The 19,144-nt window shown below is 45.5% G+C and overlaps 1 non-coding gene across 1 annotated transcript; it reads left to right on the forward strand.

Annotated features, from left to right (window-relative positions):
• Positions 1–3,749: 3,749 nt before the first annotated feature.
• Positions 3,750–3,950, forward strand: LOC145268475 (U2 spliceosomal RNA). Its single transcript, XR_013864898.1, has one exon. It is a non-coding gene; the product is annotated as a U2 spliceosomal RNA (small nuclear RNA).
• Positions 3,951–19,144: the final 15,194 nt, after the last annotated feature.

The raw sequence follows: 19,144 nt of genomic DNA on the forward strand, positions 1-19,144 counted from the left end.
GAGGGGTTTCGAGAACATTTCGAGGAGCGTTTTACGCAGCAGCCCGATCTTCCGGTCCTTGAGTTTAGCGACTATTTGGCCGACTCTCCCCGCCTCGAGGCGGCTAGAGCGGCTGGTTGCGAGGGCCGGGTGACGGAGCAGGAGGTCTTTACTGCGCTGAAGCAGGTCAGCTGTGACAGATCGCCAGGACTTGATGGTCTGCCATACGAACTGTACTTGAGGCTGTCGCCCATGTTTCTGCCTCTTCTGACGGATATGTTCAACCATTGGTTTGCTCAGGGATCCATCCCAGGGCAGGTGACCAAGGGAGTGATCACATTGCTGAAGAAAGGTGACGGGCATGGAGGGGAAGAGTTAGATGACTACAGGCCCATAACTCTGCTAAACACAGAGTTGAAGATTTTGGCCAAGGTCCTGTCGAATCGGCTGCAGGTTGTTATCGACGAGTTGGTTGAACCAGAACAGAACTACGCTGTGAAGGGGAGATCGATTCAGAACAACTTGCACCTGATCCGCATGATCCTAGAGGGGGGAATAGATGACGACACAGAAGCCGCGCTGATAAACTTAGATCAGTCCAAAGCTTTCGATAGGGTCGACCATCGTTTCCTGGCATCTGTCTTAGAGGCCGCCGGTTTTAAACCGGACTTTTGCAAGTGGATCTCCATAATGTATCGGCAGCCCATGGCTGTCGTGCAAGTGAACGGAAAGCGCTCGAAACCCTTTGTTATCTCTCGGTCGGTTCGTCAGGGTTGTCCGCTGTCGCCCCTGCTTTATGTCCTGGCTTTGGAGCCTCTTCTCCGCAAGCTGAGACATGGGGAGGCAAATTCGGCCCTGCGCGGAATGGCTCTGCCTGGCGGCTCAGCTGCCAAGGTATCCGCGTTCGCCGATGATGTCACGATCTTCGTGTCGGGCTCCAGAGACATTGAGGTCGTGTCGGAGGCACTCACACAGTACGAAAGAATTACAGGGGCCAAGATAAACCGCAACAAGTCGGTAGGACTGCGGTTGGGCGCATGGAGTGGCAACGCAAACCTCCCTGCGCCCTTCAGCTGGACAGATGGCCCGGTCCGGATCCTCGGCGTGTGGTTCGGACCGGGTCTCCAGCTTGACAAGAATTGGTTGGAGGTACGGTCAAAGGTGGAGGCTGCAGTCAGTTCGTGGCTTCCTAGGAAACTTTCCTTAAAGGGTAGAGCTGAGGCGTGCGCCACTTACGTCTTTCCTCTCATCCTTTACCGACTGGCCGTACTTCCCCTGCCTGCACAACACCTAAAAGCTCTCGTCGAACTCTTGTCCTCGCTCCTTTGGGACAGAGGAAGACACTGGGTGAGCAGACAGGTCTGTATTCAACGTCCGTGTGAGGGAGGCTTGGGAATGCCGGACTTGAAGTGTCATCGAGATGCTGAGAGACTGGCCTTCCTGAGCAACTATATGCAGGAGGACCAACCGTGGCACCCCGTGGTTACTGCCGCCTTCCCCGACCTCGTTCTCGACCCTTCCATCGAGAGCCGTCGCAGGCCGCGGGGAGAATCTGCCTACATGAAAGAGTGCCGAGCCGCGCTAAAACGACTACCAAGGTCCAGTGACCTTGTGACTGCTACCCGTAGGGAACTCCACAGGGATCTAGTGAGGGAGGCCGCTGACGACCCGCTATGCGCGCGTTTGAGGTGGCAGCAGAGTGAGATCCGCTCCGCGTGGAGCTGGGCGCCAGGTTCGAGTCATCTGAACAATTCGGAGTTCTCTCTGACCTGGCGATTGGCCCGAAATGCACTTCCACTCAACAACATACAATGCAGTTCTGGGTTTCTGGAGTCGCCCGATTGTCCCCGTTGTGGGACAACGGCTGTGGAAACTACGGATCACGCTTTCTTTGATTGCCGCGAACTCCGCCAGTACTGGTCGTATGTCAGTGGGGTGACGGCTCGCATCGATCCTGAGCATCCTCGCCCAATTACTGTATCCAATGTTGTGGACAACGTGAGGCCGCCGTGGGACCGGGAAAGACAAATGGTCTACGTTACGATTCTGGCCGTGGCGAGAATGGTGATTTGGACGTCGCGTCTGCAAGGTTGCCGGGGGGTGTTGTCTTTTTCTGATCAAGATCTGATCGCGTTCTTTAAACACCAACTACGGGTGAAGATCAGATGTGATAGAAGAAGGCTGCATCGCGCGGCATTTGACAGAAGATGGATACATGTGGCAAGTCTGTGTGTACGAAGAGGAGCCAAATTCGAATACGTGTTCCCCGCCTAGGTGTGGAACGCGCAGTTCTGTAAAGTTAAATTAAACAAGTAGTCTCTCAGCTAGCTGAGTGTGTGTTCCATCCCTCCCCGATTAGGAAGCCTCCAAGATCCCCATCCCCTCTTACCTGCAATTTTTGTTTTTCACCCCTTCCTCTAAATTTTACCCATCTTGGAGAAAAAGAAATACAAACTAACCTCCATCCCTTACCCACAAAATTTTCTTTTCTCCATTCACCCCCATCTAGAGGGCATCCCCACCTAGAGACTGACCCGCAGAAGCGAGGTTCCTTTTACAAACCTAGTGGAACGGGCAGTCTATCAACTAGACGGGGTTGGGAGGGTCCTACTAATCACCTTTTGTTTTTTCTTCCCCCTCCCTCGACACAAATGAATTATTGTTACCATTTTATTGTTATCTTTTTTGTTTTTACACGTCAATAAAAAATGTTTTAAAAATTGGGAGTTACTAGGACGTCCCCCAAGATGAAAGGGTGAATGCGGTATTATGGTGAAAGAAGATACTAGCTGGGAGAAACTTTTGACTTTGTTTAGTTCTGGAGCGACAAGGATGACCAACGACCCCCAAAATCCCCCCTTTTGAGTTGGCCATGTGCCTAAGTTTTTTGTTCACCGTTAATTTTACTGTATTTTTTTAACATGAATAAAAGATTTAATATCTCAAAGTGTAGTATCTGTTCCGGCAGATACTGCAAGCAAAGACCATATGTGGGGGCAACTCCACATATAAGACCTTGGTCAATGTAGGGGCAACCCTTCATACCAATTGTCATTATCCAGCTCCCCTACTCCCCGGGGAGTTGGTCGCCATTTCCCCTTCACTCCTCACATTAAAAATCGGCCTTGTGCCTAATTTGCTCAGTGGGGGAGCAAATAAATACCATTTGTTCCGGCAGATACTGCAAGCAAAGACCATATGTGGGGGCGACCCCACATATAAGACCTTGGTCAATGTAGGGGTAACCCTTCATACCAATTGTCACTATCCAGCTCCCCTACTCCCCGGGGAGTTGGTCCCCATTTCCCCTTCACTCCTCACATTAAAAATCGGCCTTGTGCCTAATTTGCTCGGTGGGGGAGCAAATAAATACCATCTGTTCCGGCAGATACTGCAAGCAAAGACCATATGTGGGGGCAACTCCACATATAAGACCTTGGTCAATGTAGGGGCAACCCTTCATACCAATTGTCACTATCCAGCTCCCCTACTCCCCGGGGAGTTGGTCCCCATTTCCCCTTCACTCCTCACATTAAAAATCGACCTTGTGCCTAATTTGCTCGGTGGGGGAGCAAATAAATACCATCTGTTCCGACAGATGCTGCAAGCAAAGACCAGATGTGGGGGCAACCCCACATGCCTGACCTTTAACCAGCTCCCATTTCCCACCTCTCGGGAGTTGGTCCCCTTTTTCCCTTCTCCCTCCCTTCACTCCTCACTTTAAAAATTGGCCTTGTGCCTAATTTGCTCGGTGGGGGAGCAAATAAATACCACCTTTCTTGGCCTTTTGGTCAAGATCAAAGTGTAGTATCTGTTCTCTCAGTTACTAAACTTGACCCACCACCGGGCTTTCGGGCTAGGTTAAGGTGTTTTTTCTTACTAACCTTTGTTAGTTAGGACCGACCCCCTCCTTTGGGGAGTCAGGACCTAGAGGACCGACTCCACATTTGTGGGAGTTTGGACCCGGAAACCGATCCCCTCTTTTGGGAGACTGGAATCTCGGGACCAACACCACTATCGCTGGTAGTTGAGACCTTCTTTTTTCATTTGTTGTTTTTGCATGTTGTTTTTTCTTCGTTTCGGTCTCACTTCTCGAGACTGGGATGGTCTAATTTCTCAACACTTAATTGCCTGAGCAGCACTCTGACCTGCCAGGCCCAAACTTTGTCTATCTTCGCTGCTCTCCCAGTGGATCGAGCAGACAGGGTTCTCTTTCTCGCTTCCGTTGGGGTAAGTTAGTGGGTAGGGTGACGTGGGGTAGGGCGGGTGCTTCGTTTCTGCTCCCCTCTGTGGGCAGGGATGCCTATCCCCTCTCTCTCTTAATTGCGACGCGGCACTCTGACCCGCTAGCACCCACTGCGTCTTTCTTCTCTGCTCTCCCCCCTCGCGGGGGGATCTGAGCTGCTAACCCGACATCCCCGTGAGGGGAAGTCAAAAACTCTAATTTCTTCAAAGTCCGCTCCTCCCCCTCCTCCCCCTCCATTCCCCTGGGTTTTCTTTTCCCCCACTACACTTTGGTCCGCGCCAGCGGCCAGTGCAACCGCCACGATGTCAGGCAGGAGGGGTACGTCACCCCAAATGCGCAGCATCTCAACTGCGAACGACTCCCTATGTGAGGGAGCTGATGCATCTCCCGGCGAGACGGCGCCAGGATACAAGGTAGGGCCCCGGCGCGCGGCGACCTTGGAAGAAAGCGGGAGGGTAGGGCCGCAGCCCGCGGCGACCCCCCAAAAAGCACCTGCAACCGCTCCCCACGAGGGCAACCCAGCGGAAAAAGCTGCCGTTAACTCACTAGCTGGGGAAAGTGCAGAACCCAGCCAACCAGCTGCACCCCAGGACGGCAGAACCAAGGGAGGAAGACCGGGGAACCCATCCCCCGCTCCCCCAAAGGGCGACTCCCCAACAGAAAAGGAGGAAATCAGCACCGCGGACCAAACCGAGGCGCTGGATGAAGACGTAATAGCCTCCATCTGCTCACTATTCGGCGGGGAAGACAGTGATTGGCCCCCCAACACTCCCCAAGAGGACCAAATACGGAAAAGGGGTGACTCTCCGGCCAGTGGTAACAAAAGCAAGCTGGAAGGAGAGACACCCTTGACAGTACCCACCAAGGCTCCAGCTGGGAACACGGCACCAGAAGGGGAGACACCTCTATCCCCCAAGGGGACAGCCACCCAGCAAAGGAAGAAAATAAGAAAGGGGAGCGGCCCGGAGAGCAAACCAAGCCAGGACGAAACAACGCCAAAGACACAATGGCCTACTTTGCCTGGTAACGGCCCCGTTCCGAAACCAAAAATGCCCATAACAATGGAGAGCCCCACAACACCAGCTACGCCCCCCAACCCGAGTCCAGCTGACACCCACCAGGATGGAGGACCGGCATGGGGCCCCAAAGAGCAGCAAGGGAAGTTGACGCCCGAAGACTACAGAGCACTCTTCGACTCCACTTACAAGGAGTATACCCAGGGGAACAACATCCAACCCCTCCCGGGTCAAGTGGAAGTTCTGGAGAAAAGAGTGCTCTCGCTGATAACTTCAGACACCAAGACAAGGGGTCTGACGGGCGTCAACAAGGACACCATGATGAACGTGTTGCTGGAGCAGAACATTCCCGCCAACTACATCTGTAGAAGGAGTTACGCACAGTGGGATGTTCTGCTCCCCACCTCCGAAGACGCAGTCAGGCTGTCCAGGACCTGCCATCAGAGCAGGAACATAAAGCTTCAACCCATCTATATGAACAAGAGGAGAGCAAATGTTTCTGCTCTAAACGTCCCCTGCTATATGGAGGCCAAACAACTGGGGGCTATCCTAAGCCAGTATGGGGACGTAGAGGAAGTCACCCCGGTCCGCGGATTAAGAAACATCATGACCGGGGACTACAAAGTACAGATGGTCCTGGACAAGGCTGGATTCTACGCCATCCCAGCCACACTCAAGTTCGGAGAGTGGACACTCTCCCTTATAGTGGAAGGGAGGAGGCCCCATTGCTGGCTGTGCACACAACAAGGGCATATGGCGAAGGACTGTCCGAAGAGGAATGGAGGGAAGAAGCCCACAAAAGCGGCGGGAACAAGCGTGACAACAAATCAAGCTGCTGCTCCCGCGCCGGCCGCAAATCCTCCAGAGGCACCGACAGGCTGGGTGACGGTCGTAAAGAAAGGCAAGATCAACAAACAGCCATCCTTGCAGACAGTCACCCAAGACCAAGAACAACCGAAGAGCGAGACGGAGAAAATGGACACACAGACACCCTCCTCCTCAAACAAGAGGAAACTACCAGAATCTGAGGAGGAGGCCGCGTCAGAGGCAGAGGAAGAGACAACAACAGTCTCTATGGCCCTGAGCGCAACAGAGATCAGGAGGGCCAGGAGGAGGAAAAGCCGCAAGACACGCGCAAACCCTCCTACCCCCACTGAGACTGAGAAGGACTCCCTCGCAACAACAACACAGGATGAGCCCCCTGTGATCCCAACACCCCAGCAACCCGAACAACCTTCCCCCTCTCCTATAAAGGCCCCAAGAAACTCTTCCCGCCCCTCATCCCGTGACAGGAGCCAAAAAGAAGAAAACGAGCAGGCTACCCCCTCCCCAAGCGCTCAGCCTCCCCATCAACCAAAAGAGGTCCCCTCCCCCACTCCCAAAGTCCGCACTGAACGGACCAAAAAGCTCCCCTTCCTGCCAGGAAGCAGGATTTGTGAAACAGACCCTCTCCAACCGGCTCCGGACCTTAAAGGACAACAGAAGGTCCGGTACAATAAACTCAAAAACTTTGAAAAAGTCGGTGGAGACCTAGTAACAGACCCCACTAAATTCAAGGACGCTCCCTTGTTGACCACTTTCGTTAGGGTCAACAAGGACGGTAGGACTGGAGGAATGTGGGCAATGATTAAGGCAGCGAAGAATGCGATCCCAGGCCAGCAGCTGGTGGATAGGGACCATCCTTCACTGACCAACATTTTCTTTAAATGTGAAGGTAGAATCCCCATGTATGTACACCCATCGCTATACAGGGCACTCAAACTAACCTTCCCCCTGGACGTGGGGGGCGTGGCCAAGGATGGATCACCTTCATCGGATTTACTTACCGGCAGCCTTGGCCAGGCCTGCCATGTCCTCACTGCCCAGGATTTCAGACCCGTCTGTGACAGTGCTTGAGGTAAGTGATCATGTCTTTGAACTTGGCTACATTGAATGTGAGGGGCATCAGGTGTCGAAGCAAGGCCTCGCGCGTTGTGAGAGACTTGGTGTCCCTCAAGGTAGATATTGCCGCTATCCAGGAGACCCACTTTGTTTGTGACGCGGATTGTCAGGTGCTGGTAAACGATTACGATGTCTACTCAGCATATGGCAATACCTATAGTCGTGGAATCTCCTTGCTAGTGAGTCGCACCCTGTCAGCGTCGGTGAATGTTGTTCACGCAGGCGAGGACGGGCGGGCGCTTGTTGTTGATGTTGCTGTTAATTGTAGTGTTTTTCGGATTGTTGCTGTTTATGCTCCCAATGCTGCTGTAGAGAGGGCAACCTTTTTTCGACGGTTGGAGGGCTTCTTAGTGGATCCGGAACGGTTAGTTTTAATGGGGGATTGGAATGCAATCCTTGATCCCAAAATAGATAAGGTCGGGGGGACTAGCGGGTCGGCGTGGTGTGACAGCAGTCTGTCTGACCTGATGGCCTCGTGCGATCTCGTCGACAGATTTCGTCTGGATCATCCTGGGCGGGAGATGTGGACGTGGCATCCTGTAGTGCCTTCCCATCCAAGCACTTACTTGGATCGGATGTTAGTTAGAAGAGGCGATGTAGACTTCCTATCTTGCCCCACGTTCCACTTGCTAGGACACTCGGACCATAAACTTGTTATGGCCCGTTTGAGCTTAAGTGCTAGGCCTAAACTGGCCGGATACTGGAAGTTCAACAGCACCTTGTTGGAGCTGGAGGACTACCGGTTGAAGGTCACTGAGCTAATTCAGCGGGCTTTAGTGGGGGCGGTTACAGGGAGTAAGTGGTGGGTTAGTCTCAAGGCCAAAATTAGGCGCTTCTCTGTCCAGTATAGCCAACGCCTCGCGATAGATAAGGCTAAGGCAAAGAAGCGTTTAGAGGATAAGCTGACCCGGGCGGTGGAGGGGGGGGCCCCCTAGAGTTAGCACTAGCTAAACAAGATCTCAACCGCTTGGCTAGCGAGCGGTATGAAGGTCAAGTAGTTAGGGCTAGGTTAAAGAAAGTTTCTAACGAGGCTGTGAATGTTGACGCTGTTGAGCGTAAGGCTGCTTTAAGGCGCGGTTCGGATGGGTACATTCGTAAAGTACATAACCTGGAAGGACAGCCCTTAGTATCGACTCGGGAGATCTGCGAGGGGTTTCGGGAGCATCTATCGGTGCGCTTCACCCAACTACCCGGACTCAGGGTTGATGAGTTTGGCAGCTATTTGGCTGACTCGCCCCGCCTCACGGCGGCTCGGGCGGCTAGCTGTGATGGTCTTATTACTGAACATGAGGTCATTACTGCGTTGAAGCAGGTCGGCTATAACAAATCCCCGGGGCTTGATGGTCTACCCTACGAGTTTTACTTGAGGCTGTCGCCCATGTTGGTCCCTATTCTGAAGGATATGTTCAACCATTGGTTTGCCCAGGGTTCCATCCCTGGACAGGTGACCAAAGGTGTGATCACATTGCTGAGGAAAGGTCAACGGCATGGTGGGAGGGAAAACTTTGATGATTTTAGGCCCTTGACTCTGCTAAACACAGAGTTAAAGATTTTGGCAAAGATTCTTGCGAATCGCTTGCAGGTTGTCATCACTGACTTGATCGAACCGGACCAGACTTATGCTGTGAAGGGGAGATCGATTCAAGACAATTTGCACTTGATACGCTCGATCATAGAGGGGACAGAAGACGACGCCGAAGCCGCGCTGATCAGTTTGGATCAGTCCAAGGCATTCGATAGGGTCGACCATCGGTTCCTAGGATCTGTGCTAGAGGCCGCCGGATTTAATCCGGACTTCCGCAAGTGGATCTTTGTTCTGTATGACAGGCCGACGGTAGCGGTGCAGATCAACGGTAAGCTGTCGGAGTCATTCGCTGTCTCTCGGTCGGTGCGACAGGGTTGTCCGCTGTCGCCTCTGTTGTATGTCCTGGCGTTGGAACCCCTCCTTCGCAAGTTAAGGGACGAGGCGGCTACACCAGTCCTGCGCGGAATAGCTCTCCCTGGAGGCACACGAGCCAGGGTTTCCGCGTTCGCCGATGACGTCACCGTGTTCGTGTCTTGCCTCACGGACGTTCAAGCGGTGGTCGAGGCGCTCGCTCGATACGAAGAAGTTACAGGGGCCATCTTCAACCGTAGCAAGTCTGTTGGCCTGCGGTTGGGGGCCTGGACCGGGGTAAACTCGCTTCCAGGTATTTTCAGCTGGACCGATGGACCGGTCCGCATTCTCGGTGTCTGGTTTGGACCGGGACTTCAGCTGGAAAAGAATTGGTCGGAAGTACAGTCTAAGGTCAAATCGTCAGTAAAGACTTGGATTGGAAGGAAATTGTCCTTGAAGGGTCGGGCGGAGGCGTGTGCTACATACGTCTTTCCGCTCATCCTTTACCGTTTGTCTGTACTTCCTCTCCCTGCAGAACGACTAACCCGCTTACAAGGGCGCCTCGATTCACTTTTGTGGAACGAGGGTAAGCATTATGTCTGCAGAGAGGTCTGTGTTCAAAATCCGAGCGAGGGAGGCCTGGGTCAGCCCAGTCTCTTGTGTCATAGAAACGCCGAGAGATTGGCTTTCCTGGGTCGTTCGCTTGAAGGAGACGCTCCTTGGGTCCCTGTGGTTGAGAACTCGTTTCCCAACCTCAAACCCAACCCTTCGGTAGAAGGTCGTCGTAGACCGAAGGGGGAGTCCAAGTTCTTCTCCGAATGCCGAACCGCTCTTAGAGCTTTGCCGGGGACCAATGTCCTCGATCAGCCAAGGAAGAAACTGTATCGGGATTTAGTGGAGGGGACCGCGAAGGATCCACTTTGTAGGCGGATGGGATGGTCGATGGAGGTTGTCCGTTCTCAATGGCGTTGGGCGCCGGGACGGGAGATTCTGAATAACTCGGAATTCTCCCTGACTTGGCGACTGGTCCGAAATGCGCTGCCCCTCTTCGACGTACTTTTCCGGTATAAAGAACATACCAGCCACTTCTGTCCGTGCTGTGACGTACGCGAGCCCAAAACAATCGAGCACGCATTTTTTAGTTGCAGCCGGATACAGCCCCTATTAAGGTACGTCGAGGGGGTAACAGCTCGCATCGATGCCGAGTGTCTGCTCGATCTCGACGTAGGAACTTTTGTGTACAACATGGAGCCGCCGTTCCCCAGGGAGGAAAGTTTGGTTTTCCTGGCGATCCTAGCAGTAGCGCGCATGACCATTTGGATCGCGCGCCTCAAGTTGGTCCACGAAGGGACATCTGTTCCTGATCGGGATCTGATCGTTTACTTTAAACATTTGCTTAAAGTAAAGATCAGATGCGATTGGAAGAGGTTGCCTAGAGTGGAATTTGACAAGAGGTGGGTGCACAGCACTAGTTTGTGCATCCGTCGAGGAGCCAAGTTTCAATACGTGTTCCCTCCTTAGGCATGGCATGGGCGGTGCTGGGTCCTACGGAACCCATCCCGCCTAGGTTAGCATTATAAGTTCAGTAAAGTAACTCTTGACTGGTGGTACAAATGAGATCCTGTTCCTGATTTTATTTTTTGGTATTAGAGAACCTCTGAGTCTGCCCAACCCCCCCTGCTCCTCATCTTTATTTTCTGATGCCCCCGATCATCCCCCTACTCAGAGGTCACCTTCCTACCCCCTCCATCCGTTGCTTTATTTTCTCCCACCTCCATTAAGGCGACTTCCCCAAACCCCATTAGGGATGCTCTGCTTGTTTTCGGTTCCCCGGAAAACAGTGGGGGATCTAGCCACATAGAATAGTACAGGGGGGGTCTTACTAACAACAACATTTTGAAATGAACATTTTCATTAGTTTTTTCCCACTCCACGAACATTTTATGCCAATTAATTCAAGAACTCTTTCTAATGAAATCGAACTTTATTTTCTCACACATACACACACACACAAAAAAAAAAAAAAAAAAAAAAAAAAAAAATGCACACACAACATACAGAAATGAATATACAAATTGTACATAGTTAAATTTTACATTGAACGCTGGGGTTATTAGTTAGATTAGGATCCACAGAGTGATTGAGGTATTTTGGTAAATGTTGCCAGTCAAGAGTAAGACTTCAAAGTCTCATCTGTTACGTAGTCAAAAAGACCCTGTACCCTCCCCCTCCCAATTTCTTGTAGGGCCTTGTGCCTAATTTTGTTGAATTGAATTTTTTGTACGTTTTTTATGTTCAATTTTTTCTTTCTCAATAAAATATATAAACAAGATCAAAGTGTAGTATCTGTTCCGGCAGATACTACAAGCAAAGACCATATGTGGGAGCAATCCCACATATAAGACCTTGGTCAATGTAGGGGCAACCCTTCACACCAATTGTCACTATCCAGCTTCCCTACTCCCCGGGGAGTTGGTCCCCATTTCCCCTTCACTCCTCACATTAAAAATCGGCCTTGTGCCTAATTTGCTTGGTGAGGGAGCAAATAAATACCATCTGTTCCGGCAGATACTGCCAGCTATGACTAGCTATGACTAGCAAAACCAGATGTGGGGGCAACCCCACATGCCTGACCTTTAACCAGCTCCCATTTCCCACCTCTCGGGAGCTGGTCCCCTTTCCCCCCCCCCTTCACTCCTCACATTAAAAATCGGCCTTGTGCCTAATTTGCTTGGTGGGGAAGCAAATAAATACCATCTGTTCTTCAGATGCGGCACTTCCATTTCTCGTTCTCTTTCAGTGGAGGAGAAATCCATCACGACTGAGACAATTTTTATTTTTGTACTTTTTCTCCACATTAAAAAACTACCCTGGTGTCTAACTCTGTCCTGTGGGGTGGCATAGTAAATAGGTACTTGGTTTAAAATTTTGCTTCTAACAATCCTCAACATTTAATAAAGAATATCAGACGAAATTTTTAATTACGCTAGTTTAAAAAAAAAAAAAAAAAAAAAAAAAAAAGAAGACGTTTTTGGTTAGTTGGTTGGTTGGTTGGTTGGTTGGTTGATTGGTTGGTTGTTTTTGTTTTACGGCATATCAATCCTTTCCAGGTTATTTAATGCCGAATCCAATTATTTTGAAGAATAATTTTTTAATTAGAATATATTTGTTGTTTTCAAGTCGGTTTCTATTTAACCCATAGTTGGGACCATAACAGGTACTACCATTCCGGGTCAGAGTGGACCTGAGAGAAATGGCAATTAAAGGGTGGCTCCACACTCCCCAAAGCTAGCAACCTGGGGTCTCACCATCGGATATAGTTTAAGGTCATATCCAGGAGAAAAAAAAAAAAAAAAAAAAGGAAACAGTGTAAAAAGCTGCTCATAATTATTTTTTTATGGGAGGGGTAAATAACAGCGTACCTGTGACGCTAACATGTTATGACCGCACGGTGGGGAAGGATTGAACTTTATGGGGTTTACTGTTGCTGTACGTACCATTCTTACCTAGGTAGAAGAAATTTACCTGAGAAAATCTGGCAATGAAAAATTGAAAAATAAACAGATTCTTCATTTTTTTTTTTCCTTTAATGGAAATCGCTCGAGACAAGGCATGAAACTAGTTGATATAAAGCGATAAAAAAATATTACTTCAAGGTCAAAAACTTATCAATGATAAATGTTAGATGAAATAAATTCTGATCCAGATAACAGCAATTCTTTCCCCTTTGTCAGAAACATCTCCCATGGTATATGAGGATAAAAGACATAAGGAAATCAAGAGCTATGAGACTGCCGAAAATTAAGACGAGTTACGAAAAATAGCCTACAAGTTTATTGTCATTCTTCCCCAAGTTAATACCTTAAGCAACAGGTGCATTCACCAATCCCTATTTTCAGAGGAGGTAATGCCTAGGTGAATAACTTCCTGGGTACAGATAGATATATTTTGATCCCAACCCCCAAATCTAATGGATGGATTCGGACACAGAAAACAGCAACTCTTTCCTCACCAGTTAGGGTTATTTACAATGAGGCAGCACACGTACAGCAGGTTCACTGGAGCATGTTCTGTGGAAGTACATGTAAAACAAGCACATGCAGAGATGCGACAGGGGCTAGAGCTTATTAGACAGTGCGAGATTTGTTTTTTTTTTGTTTTTTTTTTTGTTTTGTACTCTGTCCAAAAGGGAAAGACTAGTATTTTATGCCCCAGAGAGGATCTGTATTTTGTAACACCAATACTCTATGTAGAAGCAAATGGTGGCTTTACAGAGATATAAAATACTGGCAGGTGTGAGAAAGCTTACTTTTTTTACTGCAGACTTGGCAGCATCTCCTATTTATTTCTTTCCAGCTCATGTTGCTTGATAATCTATGCTCATGGAGTTTGAGTTTTAGACTTTCGGGAAGAATGGTATCATAGTTGAAAATCTAGTGAGGGATGTTCTTCCTTACGTCCTCCATTTTTTTACAGAAGAGAGATTGCTAGTTTTTCTTACACACACACGCACACACACACACACACACACACACACACAAGCTTTCGCACATGCACACATATACACATATTAATATCTATAGCAAGGTCGCTAAAAAGAAAAATGGTTGAATTATTCTGCAGCTCCAGCAAGTACCTCACTCCTGGTACCATCTGTGTGAGAATTTGTAGTGAATTGTTATTTCACAAACAGATTTGCTATCCACGTTCAAAGGGAAATAACCCAATTAAAACTATTTCAAGTTTTAAAATAGACACTAGCTCTAAAAGAACACCGTTTCACCCATGCAAACAGATGGCATAATGTTCACTGCATGCTCCATCCCAAATTCATGTGAATTCAACAGCGACTAATTTTTGCCTTTTCACGTTTGGTACAATAAACAAGCCAGGAGTGTTGCAATTGCGATGTTAAATACAGTACACATGAAAAATCAAATCAGTTTAGTGAGAAACGTCTGTCCTCCTAACTCCATCGCAAGATGTAAATATTACATACCAGGAAATACACATGCTGAGGTGATTCACACAAATGGACAAATACTTTGTCAAGGGATTTCTATTTATGCAAGTAGCAGTAAAAGACTTTCTCTAAATCTTTCTCTTTTATCCAAAGATATGGATTTATACGTAGCTGTCTACATGTAAACATTTCTAAGTCGTCTGTCCTAATAAAGGAATATAATGGATTTTAATTCCATATTGATGAACATCGACTTTCCTAATTTTGTAATGGATTACCAGGCAAAAAAGAGTGAATACTCCACACTACTAATAAAAAAAAAATACTTTGCTAAATAAAACCAATTTTTTTAATATATGTTCATGCGGTGTTCGAATTTATTGGTGTTGCTCTTGAGTGTAGGGGTTTGATGAGATCTGGTGCTGGTAGTGAATCATTATTTCACAAACAGATTCAGTGCATGCCTTCAAACGGAAATAACTCAAATGAAATGATTTAAATTTTTAAAACAGACGCTAGATCTAAAAGAACACCAGTTCACCCATGCAAACAGATGGCGGAATATTCACTGCGTGCTTTATCCCAAAGTCATGTAAATTCTATGGGAACTAATTATCCATAACCCAATTCTAAGCCTAACCGTAAACCTAATCCTAACCTTACTCTAACCTAATTCTATCCCTAACCTAACCCTAACTTCTGCAACTTACCACCAACACACTATACACTTTGTTACAATAAAGAGGTTGGGGACATTGCAATTTCGATTATAAATACAGGAGTCCTAACTCCATCGCGAGATGTAAACATTATTTACCAGAAAATGTGCAACTTGAAGATTCACAGCAGTGGATAAATACCTTACCAAGGGATTTCTATTTATACAAGTAAAGATGAATGACTTCCTTTATATCTTTCTCTTTTATCCAGACATATAGATTTATATGTAGCTGTTTAAGTCTGCCCTAATAAAAAAAAAAATATAATGGATTTTTAATTCCATATTAATGAACATCAACTTTCCTAATTTTATAACGGGTTACTAGTCAATACTCCACAACATTAATAAAAAAAACAAAAACTATTGTGCTAAATAAAGCTATTTTTTAATATATATAAATACCGCGTTCGAGTTGATTGCTATTTGTTGGTGTTGTTCTCCACTGCTACGTTCTATTTTATTTTTTTAATTATTAAGGAGTCTATGATAGTTAAATGAATATTTAAATGCCATCAGTAATATTCTCCTTTATAAGTTAAGTAAGTCCTAAGGTGGAGTACTGTTAATTCATCTGGACGACGAAGTACAAAACTAACATCTAGCGGGTGATGCCCTCTTCTCTTCCCCTTCCCTGCAATCGGTTTCTCACAAAAGACGTTGCTAGTCTTTCTTTGCGCCATTGTTATTTTCATGTTAGATACTCGACTGAGCTCCAATTAAGATCACTCCTGTAAAACATTCACAATAAAAACTCATCTACTTACCACCAATAATGTAAATAATTTTCTTTTCTTTCCCTGCATACCTAAAACTGAACTTCCATGAAGTTTCTTTTCAAGAGCTACCCGTGTGTGGAACATGATACCGTGAGTCTACTTCCTTGTTGACTACAACATAGTCGTTTCATAATCCAATGTTGAGCCCCCCCCCTTTTAATAATCGGATCGTGTCCACTTTCATCCATCGTCTCCAATCTCCGTCTACATTCAAGGTGTTGTCTCACATCGTCCACCTGACAAACTCTTATCCTTGAGTGGCTTTTATTAGTGGTTCCTTAGTACATTTAAAAAAAACAAACAAAGGCGTATTCCTTTGACAGTGTGCGATTCTACATCGTTTGTGACCTACTTAGTTTACAAAGAATAAGAAGGGAAACAAATAACGTGAACGGTTCATATCGCATGTAGCCTATTTTTTTCCAGCCAATGCAAAGGAAAACAATAAGACAAATAGCGTGAATGTTCAACATTTAAAAACAGTCTTTAAATCAACATTTTTTCAAGGCCAACTATTCGTTGTTTTCTTCTTTTTTTTTTTTTTTCGTCGCATTACTTACAACGCGCAAAGGTCGTGAGTTTGCTACACTGCCATCGCATATTTGTTTTCCACTCCTGCTTTTTTTTTTTCTACTTTTAAAATTTTCTAAATTAAATATAAAAACATTAATGTAATATTCCTATAAGCCATGTTTAAACGAACAAACATTAAACAAAAGACAGTACAAAGTTCTTCTCATACAAACGTGTACACACAGCACTTGTGAGATGTTTTCAATGAGAGATGAAAAAACTATCAATTAATGAAATAGTGAAAGCCTTTTTTTACATACGTGCGCGGTCTGGTCTTCATTCTTTGATCGTCACTTCCCATGCGTGTAGCTGTCGATCTGCATTGTTGCATTGTCTAGTGGCTGTTAATCGGATGTTTAACTCAGTCGGAGAAAAGCTCATGTGTGGAAAGACGATATTGGCAGTTTTCAAAGGTTTTATTGGGGAGAGAAATTCATCCATAAGGGGAGAGACAAAAGCGGCTGAAATTAATTCCTTCTAAAAAGATAGTCTGAAATTAATTCTTTCTTACTTAATGTTCTTGCTCAGCCTTAATAAAATGGTCGACGAACGGACAGTCTTGAGGAAATATTCGCTTAGGTTCTTACATCATTGACACGTCTGGTCTGGTAACTTCCTCAGCACAAACTCCCTCGAAACTCTGTCCCAATCCTCGAACACATGACTATTTCTCATGTAATCATCGACAACTGCTTCTAGCGTTTTTTATTTAGTGAACTGACCTCTTAACCTTTGCATCAATCAAGTTAGGTGCACAGAGTCTAATTTTTTTATATGGCATAATCACGTTGACACACCGGTTCCAATTAGATCACCAAAGTTAAGCAACATTGAACATGGCCAGTAGTAAAATGGGTTCCATTTAAGAATTGCAGGTGCTGTTTTGCTTTTTATTTTTATACTCACGTTCACCCTTAACAAGCCATGTCGCAACTTGGACATAAGGGGCTAATATTTGAAATCATGCTTAGGAAAAATTAACAAGATGTTGGTTTACGTTACATTAAAACTTCTGCCTATCAGCACTGTCACATTATGTTGCATTAAAACTTCTGCATATCAGCACTGTCACATTACGTTACATTAAAACTTCTACATATCAGTACTGTCACATTACGTTACATTAAAACTTCTACATATCAGCACTGTCACATTACATTACATTGAAATTTCTGCATATCAGTACTGTCACATTACGTTACATTAAAACTTCTGTATATCAGCACTGTCACATTACATTACATTAAAACTTCTGCATATCAGCACTGTCACATTACATTATATTGAAACTTCTACATATCAGTACTGTCACATTACGTTACATTAAAACTTCTGCCTATCAGCCCTGTCACATTAAGTTACATTGAAACTGCTGCATATCAGTACTGTCACATTATGTTACATTAAAACTTCTACATATCAGTACTGTCACATTACATTACATTGAAACTACTGCATATCAGTACTGTCACATTACGTTACATTAAAACTTCTGCCTATCAGCACTGTCACATTACGTTACATTAAAACTTCTACATATCAGTACTGTCATATTACGTTACTTTAAAAGTTCTGCATATCAGCACTGTCACATTACGTTACATTAAAACTTCTGCATATCAGCACTGTCACATTACGTTACATTAAAACTTCTGCATATCAGCACTGTCACATTACGCTACATTAAAACTTCTACATATCAGTACTGTCACATTACGCTACATTAAAACTTCTACATATCAGTACTGTCACATTACGTTACATTGAAACTTCTGCATATCAGTACTGTCACATTACGTTACATTAAAACTTCTGCCTATTAGCACTGTCACATTACGTTATATTAAAACTTCTGCATATCAGCATTGTCACATTACGTTATATTAAAACTTCTACATATCAGTACTGTCACATTACGCTACATTAAAACTTCTACATATCAGTACTGTCACATTACGTTATATTAAAACTTCTGCCTATTAGCACTTTCACATTACGTTACATTAAAACTTCTGCATATCAACACTGTCACATTACGTTACATTAAAACTTCTGCATATCAACAATGTCACATTATGTTACATTAAAACTTCTGCATATCAGCACTGTCACATTACGTTACATTAAAACTTCTACATATCAGTACTGTCACATTACGCTACATTAAAACTTCTACATATCAATACTTCACTAGTAGATTCTCTTACAAACTACAAGCCCTAGTATCCCCTCAACGTAAATACTCCCCACAACCTTGACAATCAACAAAGTCCCACCCTACACAGTAGAAATCCCTAGATGTAAGAAAGCCTTCTACTCTAATAGTTTCTTCCCTAGAGCTGCTAGACTTTGGAATTCCCTTTCGGTTTCCCTGATTGTACTGATATGCAGAAGTTCAATTGTTATGTAAACAGACACTTACTGCTCAGCTCTCTACATAGAACCCCTACAAATTATGTCCCAGGTAGTAGCCATCTACATCCAAGTTGTACTTTGCCTTGTTTGGGGTGAAATACAACAACAAAATGTATATATATATATATATATATATATATATATATATATATATATATATATATATATATATATAGTAGGGAAAATAAATGTTGGACACATCCCATTATTCTTTATTTAACACATTTTTTTATGCAGCGAATGACGCGAAAATTTAACAAGAAATAGTTACTAATTTAACAATAACAAATAACTTCAGAAATTGGAACCTTTTAATGCATAACAGAAATTATATAATAAAAACGAGAATAGCCGGAAAAAAAGTATTGGACACATTGTTTTAAATTATATCTTATTATTTTTTTTTATATGAATAATGCTGGAAATTGTTATTTGCATTTTAATTTGCCGACACTATTATACGTTTTAGAAGTTTCTCGATTGTTGTAGACCATACTCTACGTCGTTGGAAAGTATTCGCACACGTTAGTCACCAGTAAGCCATCACGCGTGAAGGTTCTCAGGATGAGTAAACGTAAAGAACTCTCTCAAGTCATCCGTGATAAGATTATTGCCGAGCACAAGAATGGAATTGGTTA

This window comes from Euprymna scolopes, chromosome 43 (assembly GCF_053919585.1).
Source record: "Euprymna scolopes isolate OS-2025 chromosome 43, ASM5391958v1, whole genome shotgun sequence".
In the NCBI taxonomy this organism is placed as follows: domain Eukaryota; kingdom Metazoa; phylum Mollusca; class Cephalopoda; order Sepiida; family Sepiolidae; genus Euprymna; species Euprymna scolopes.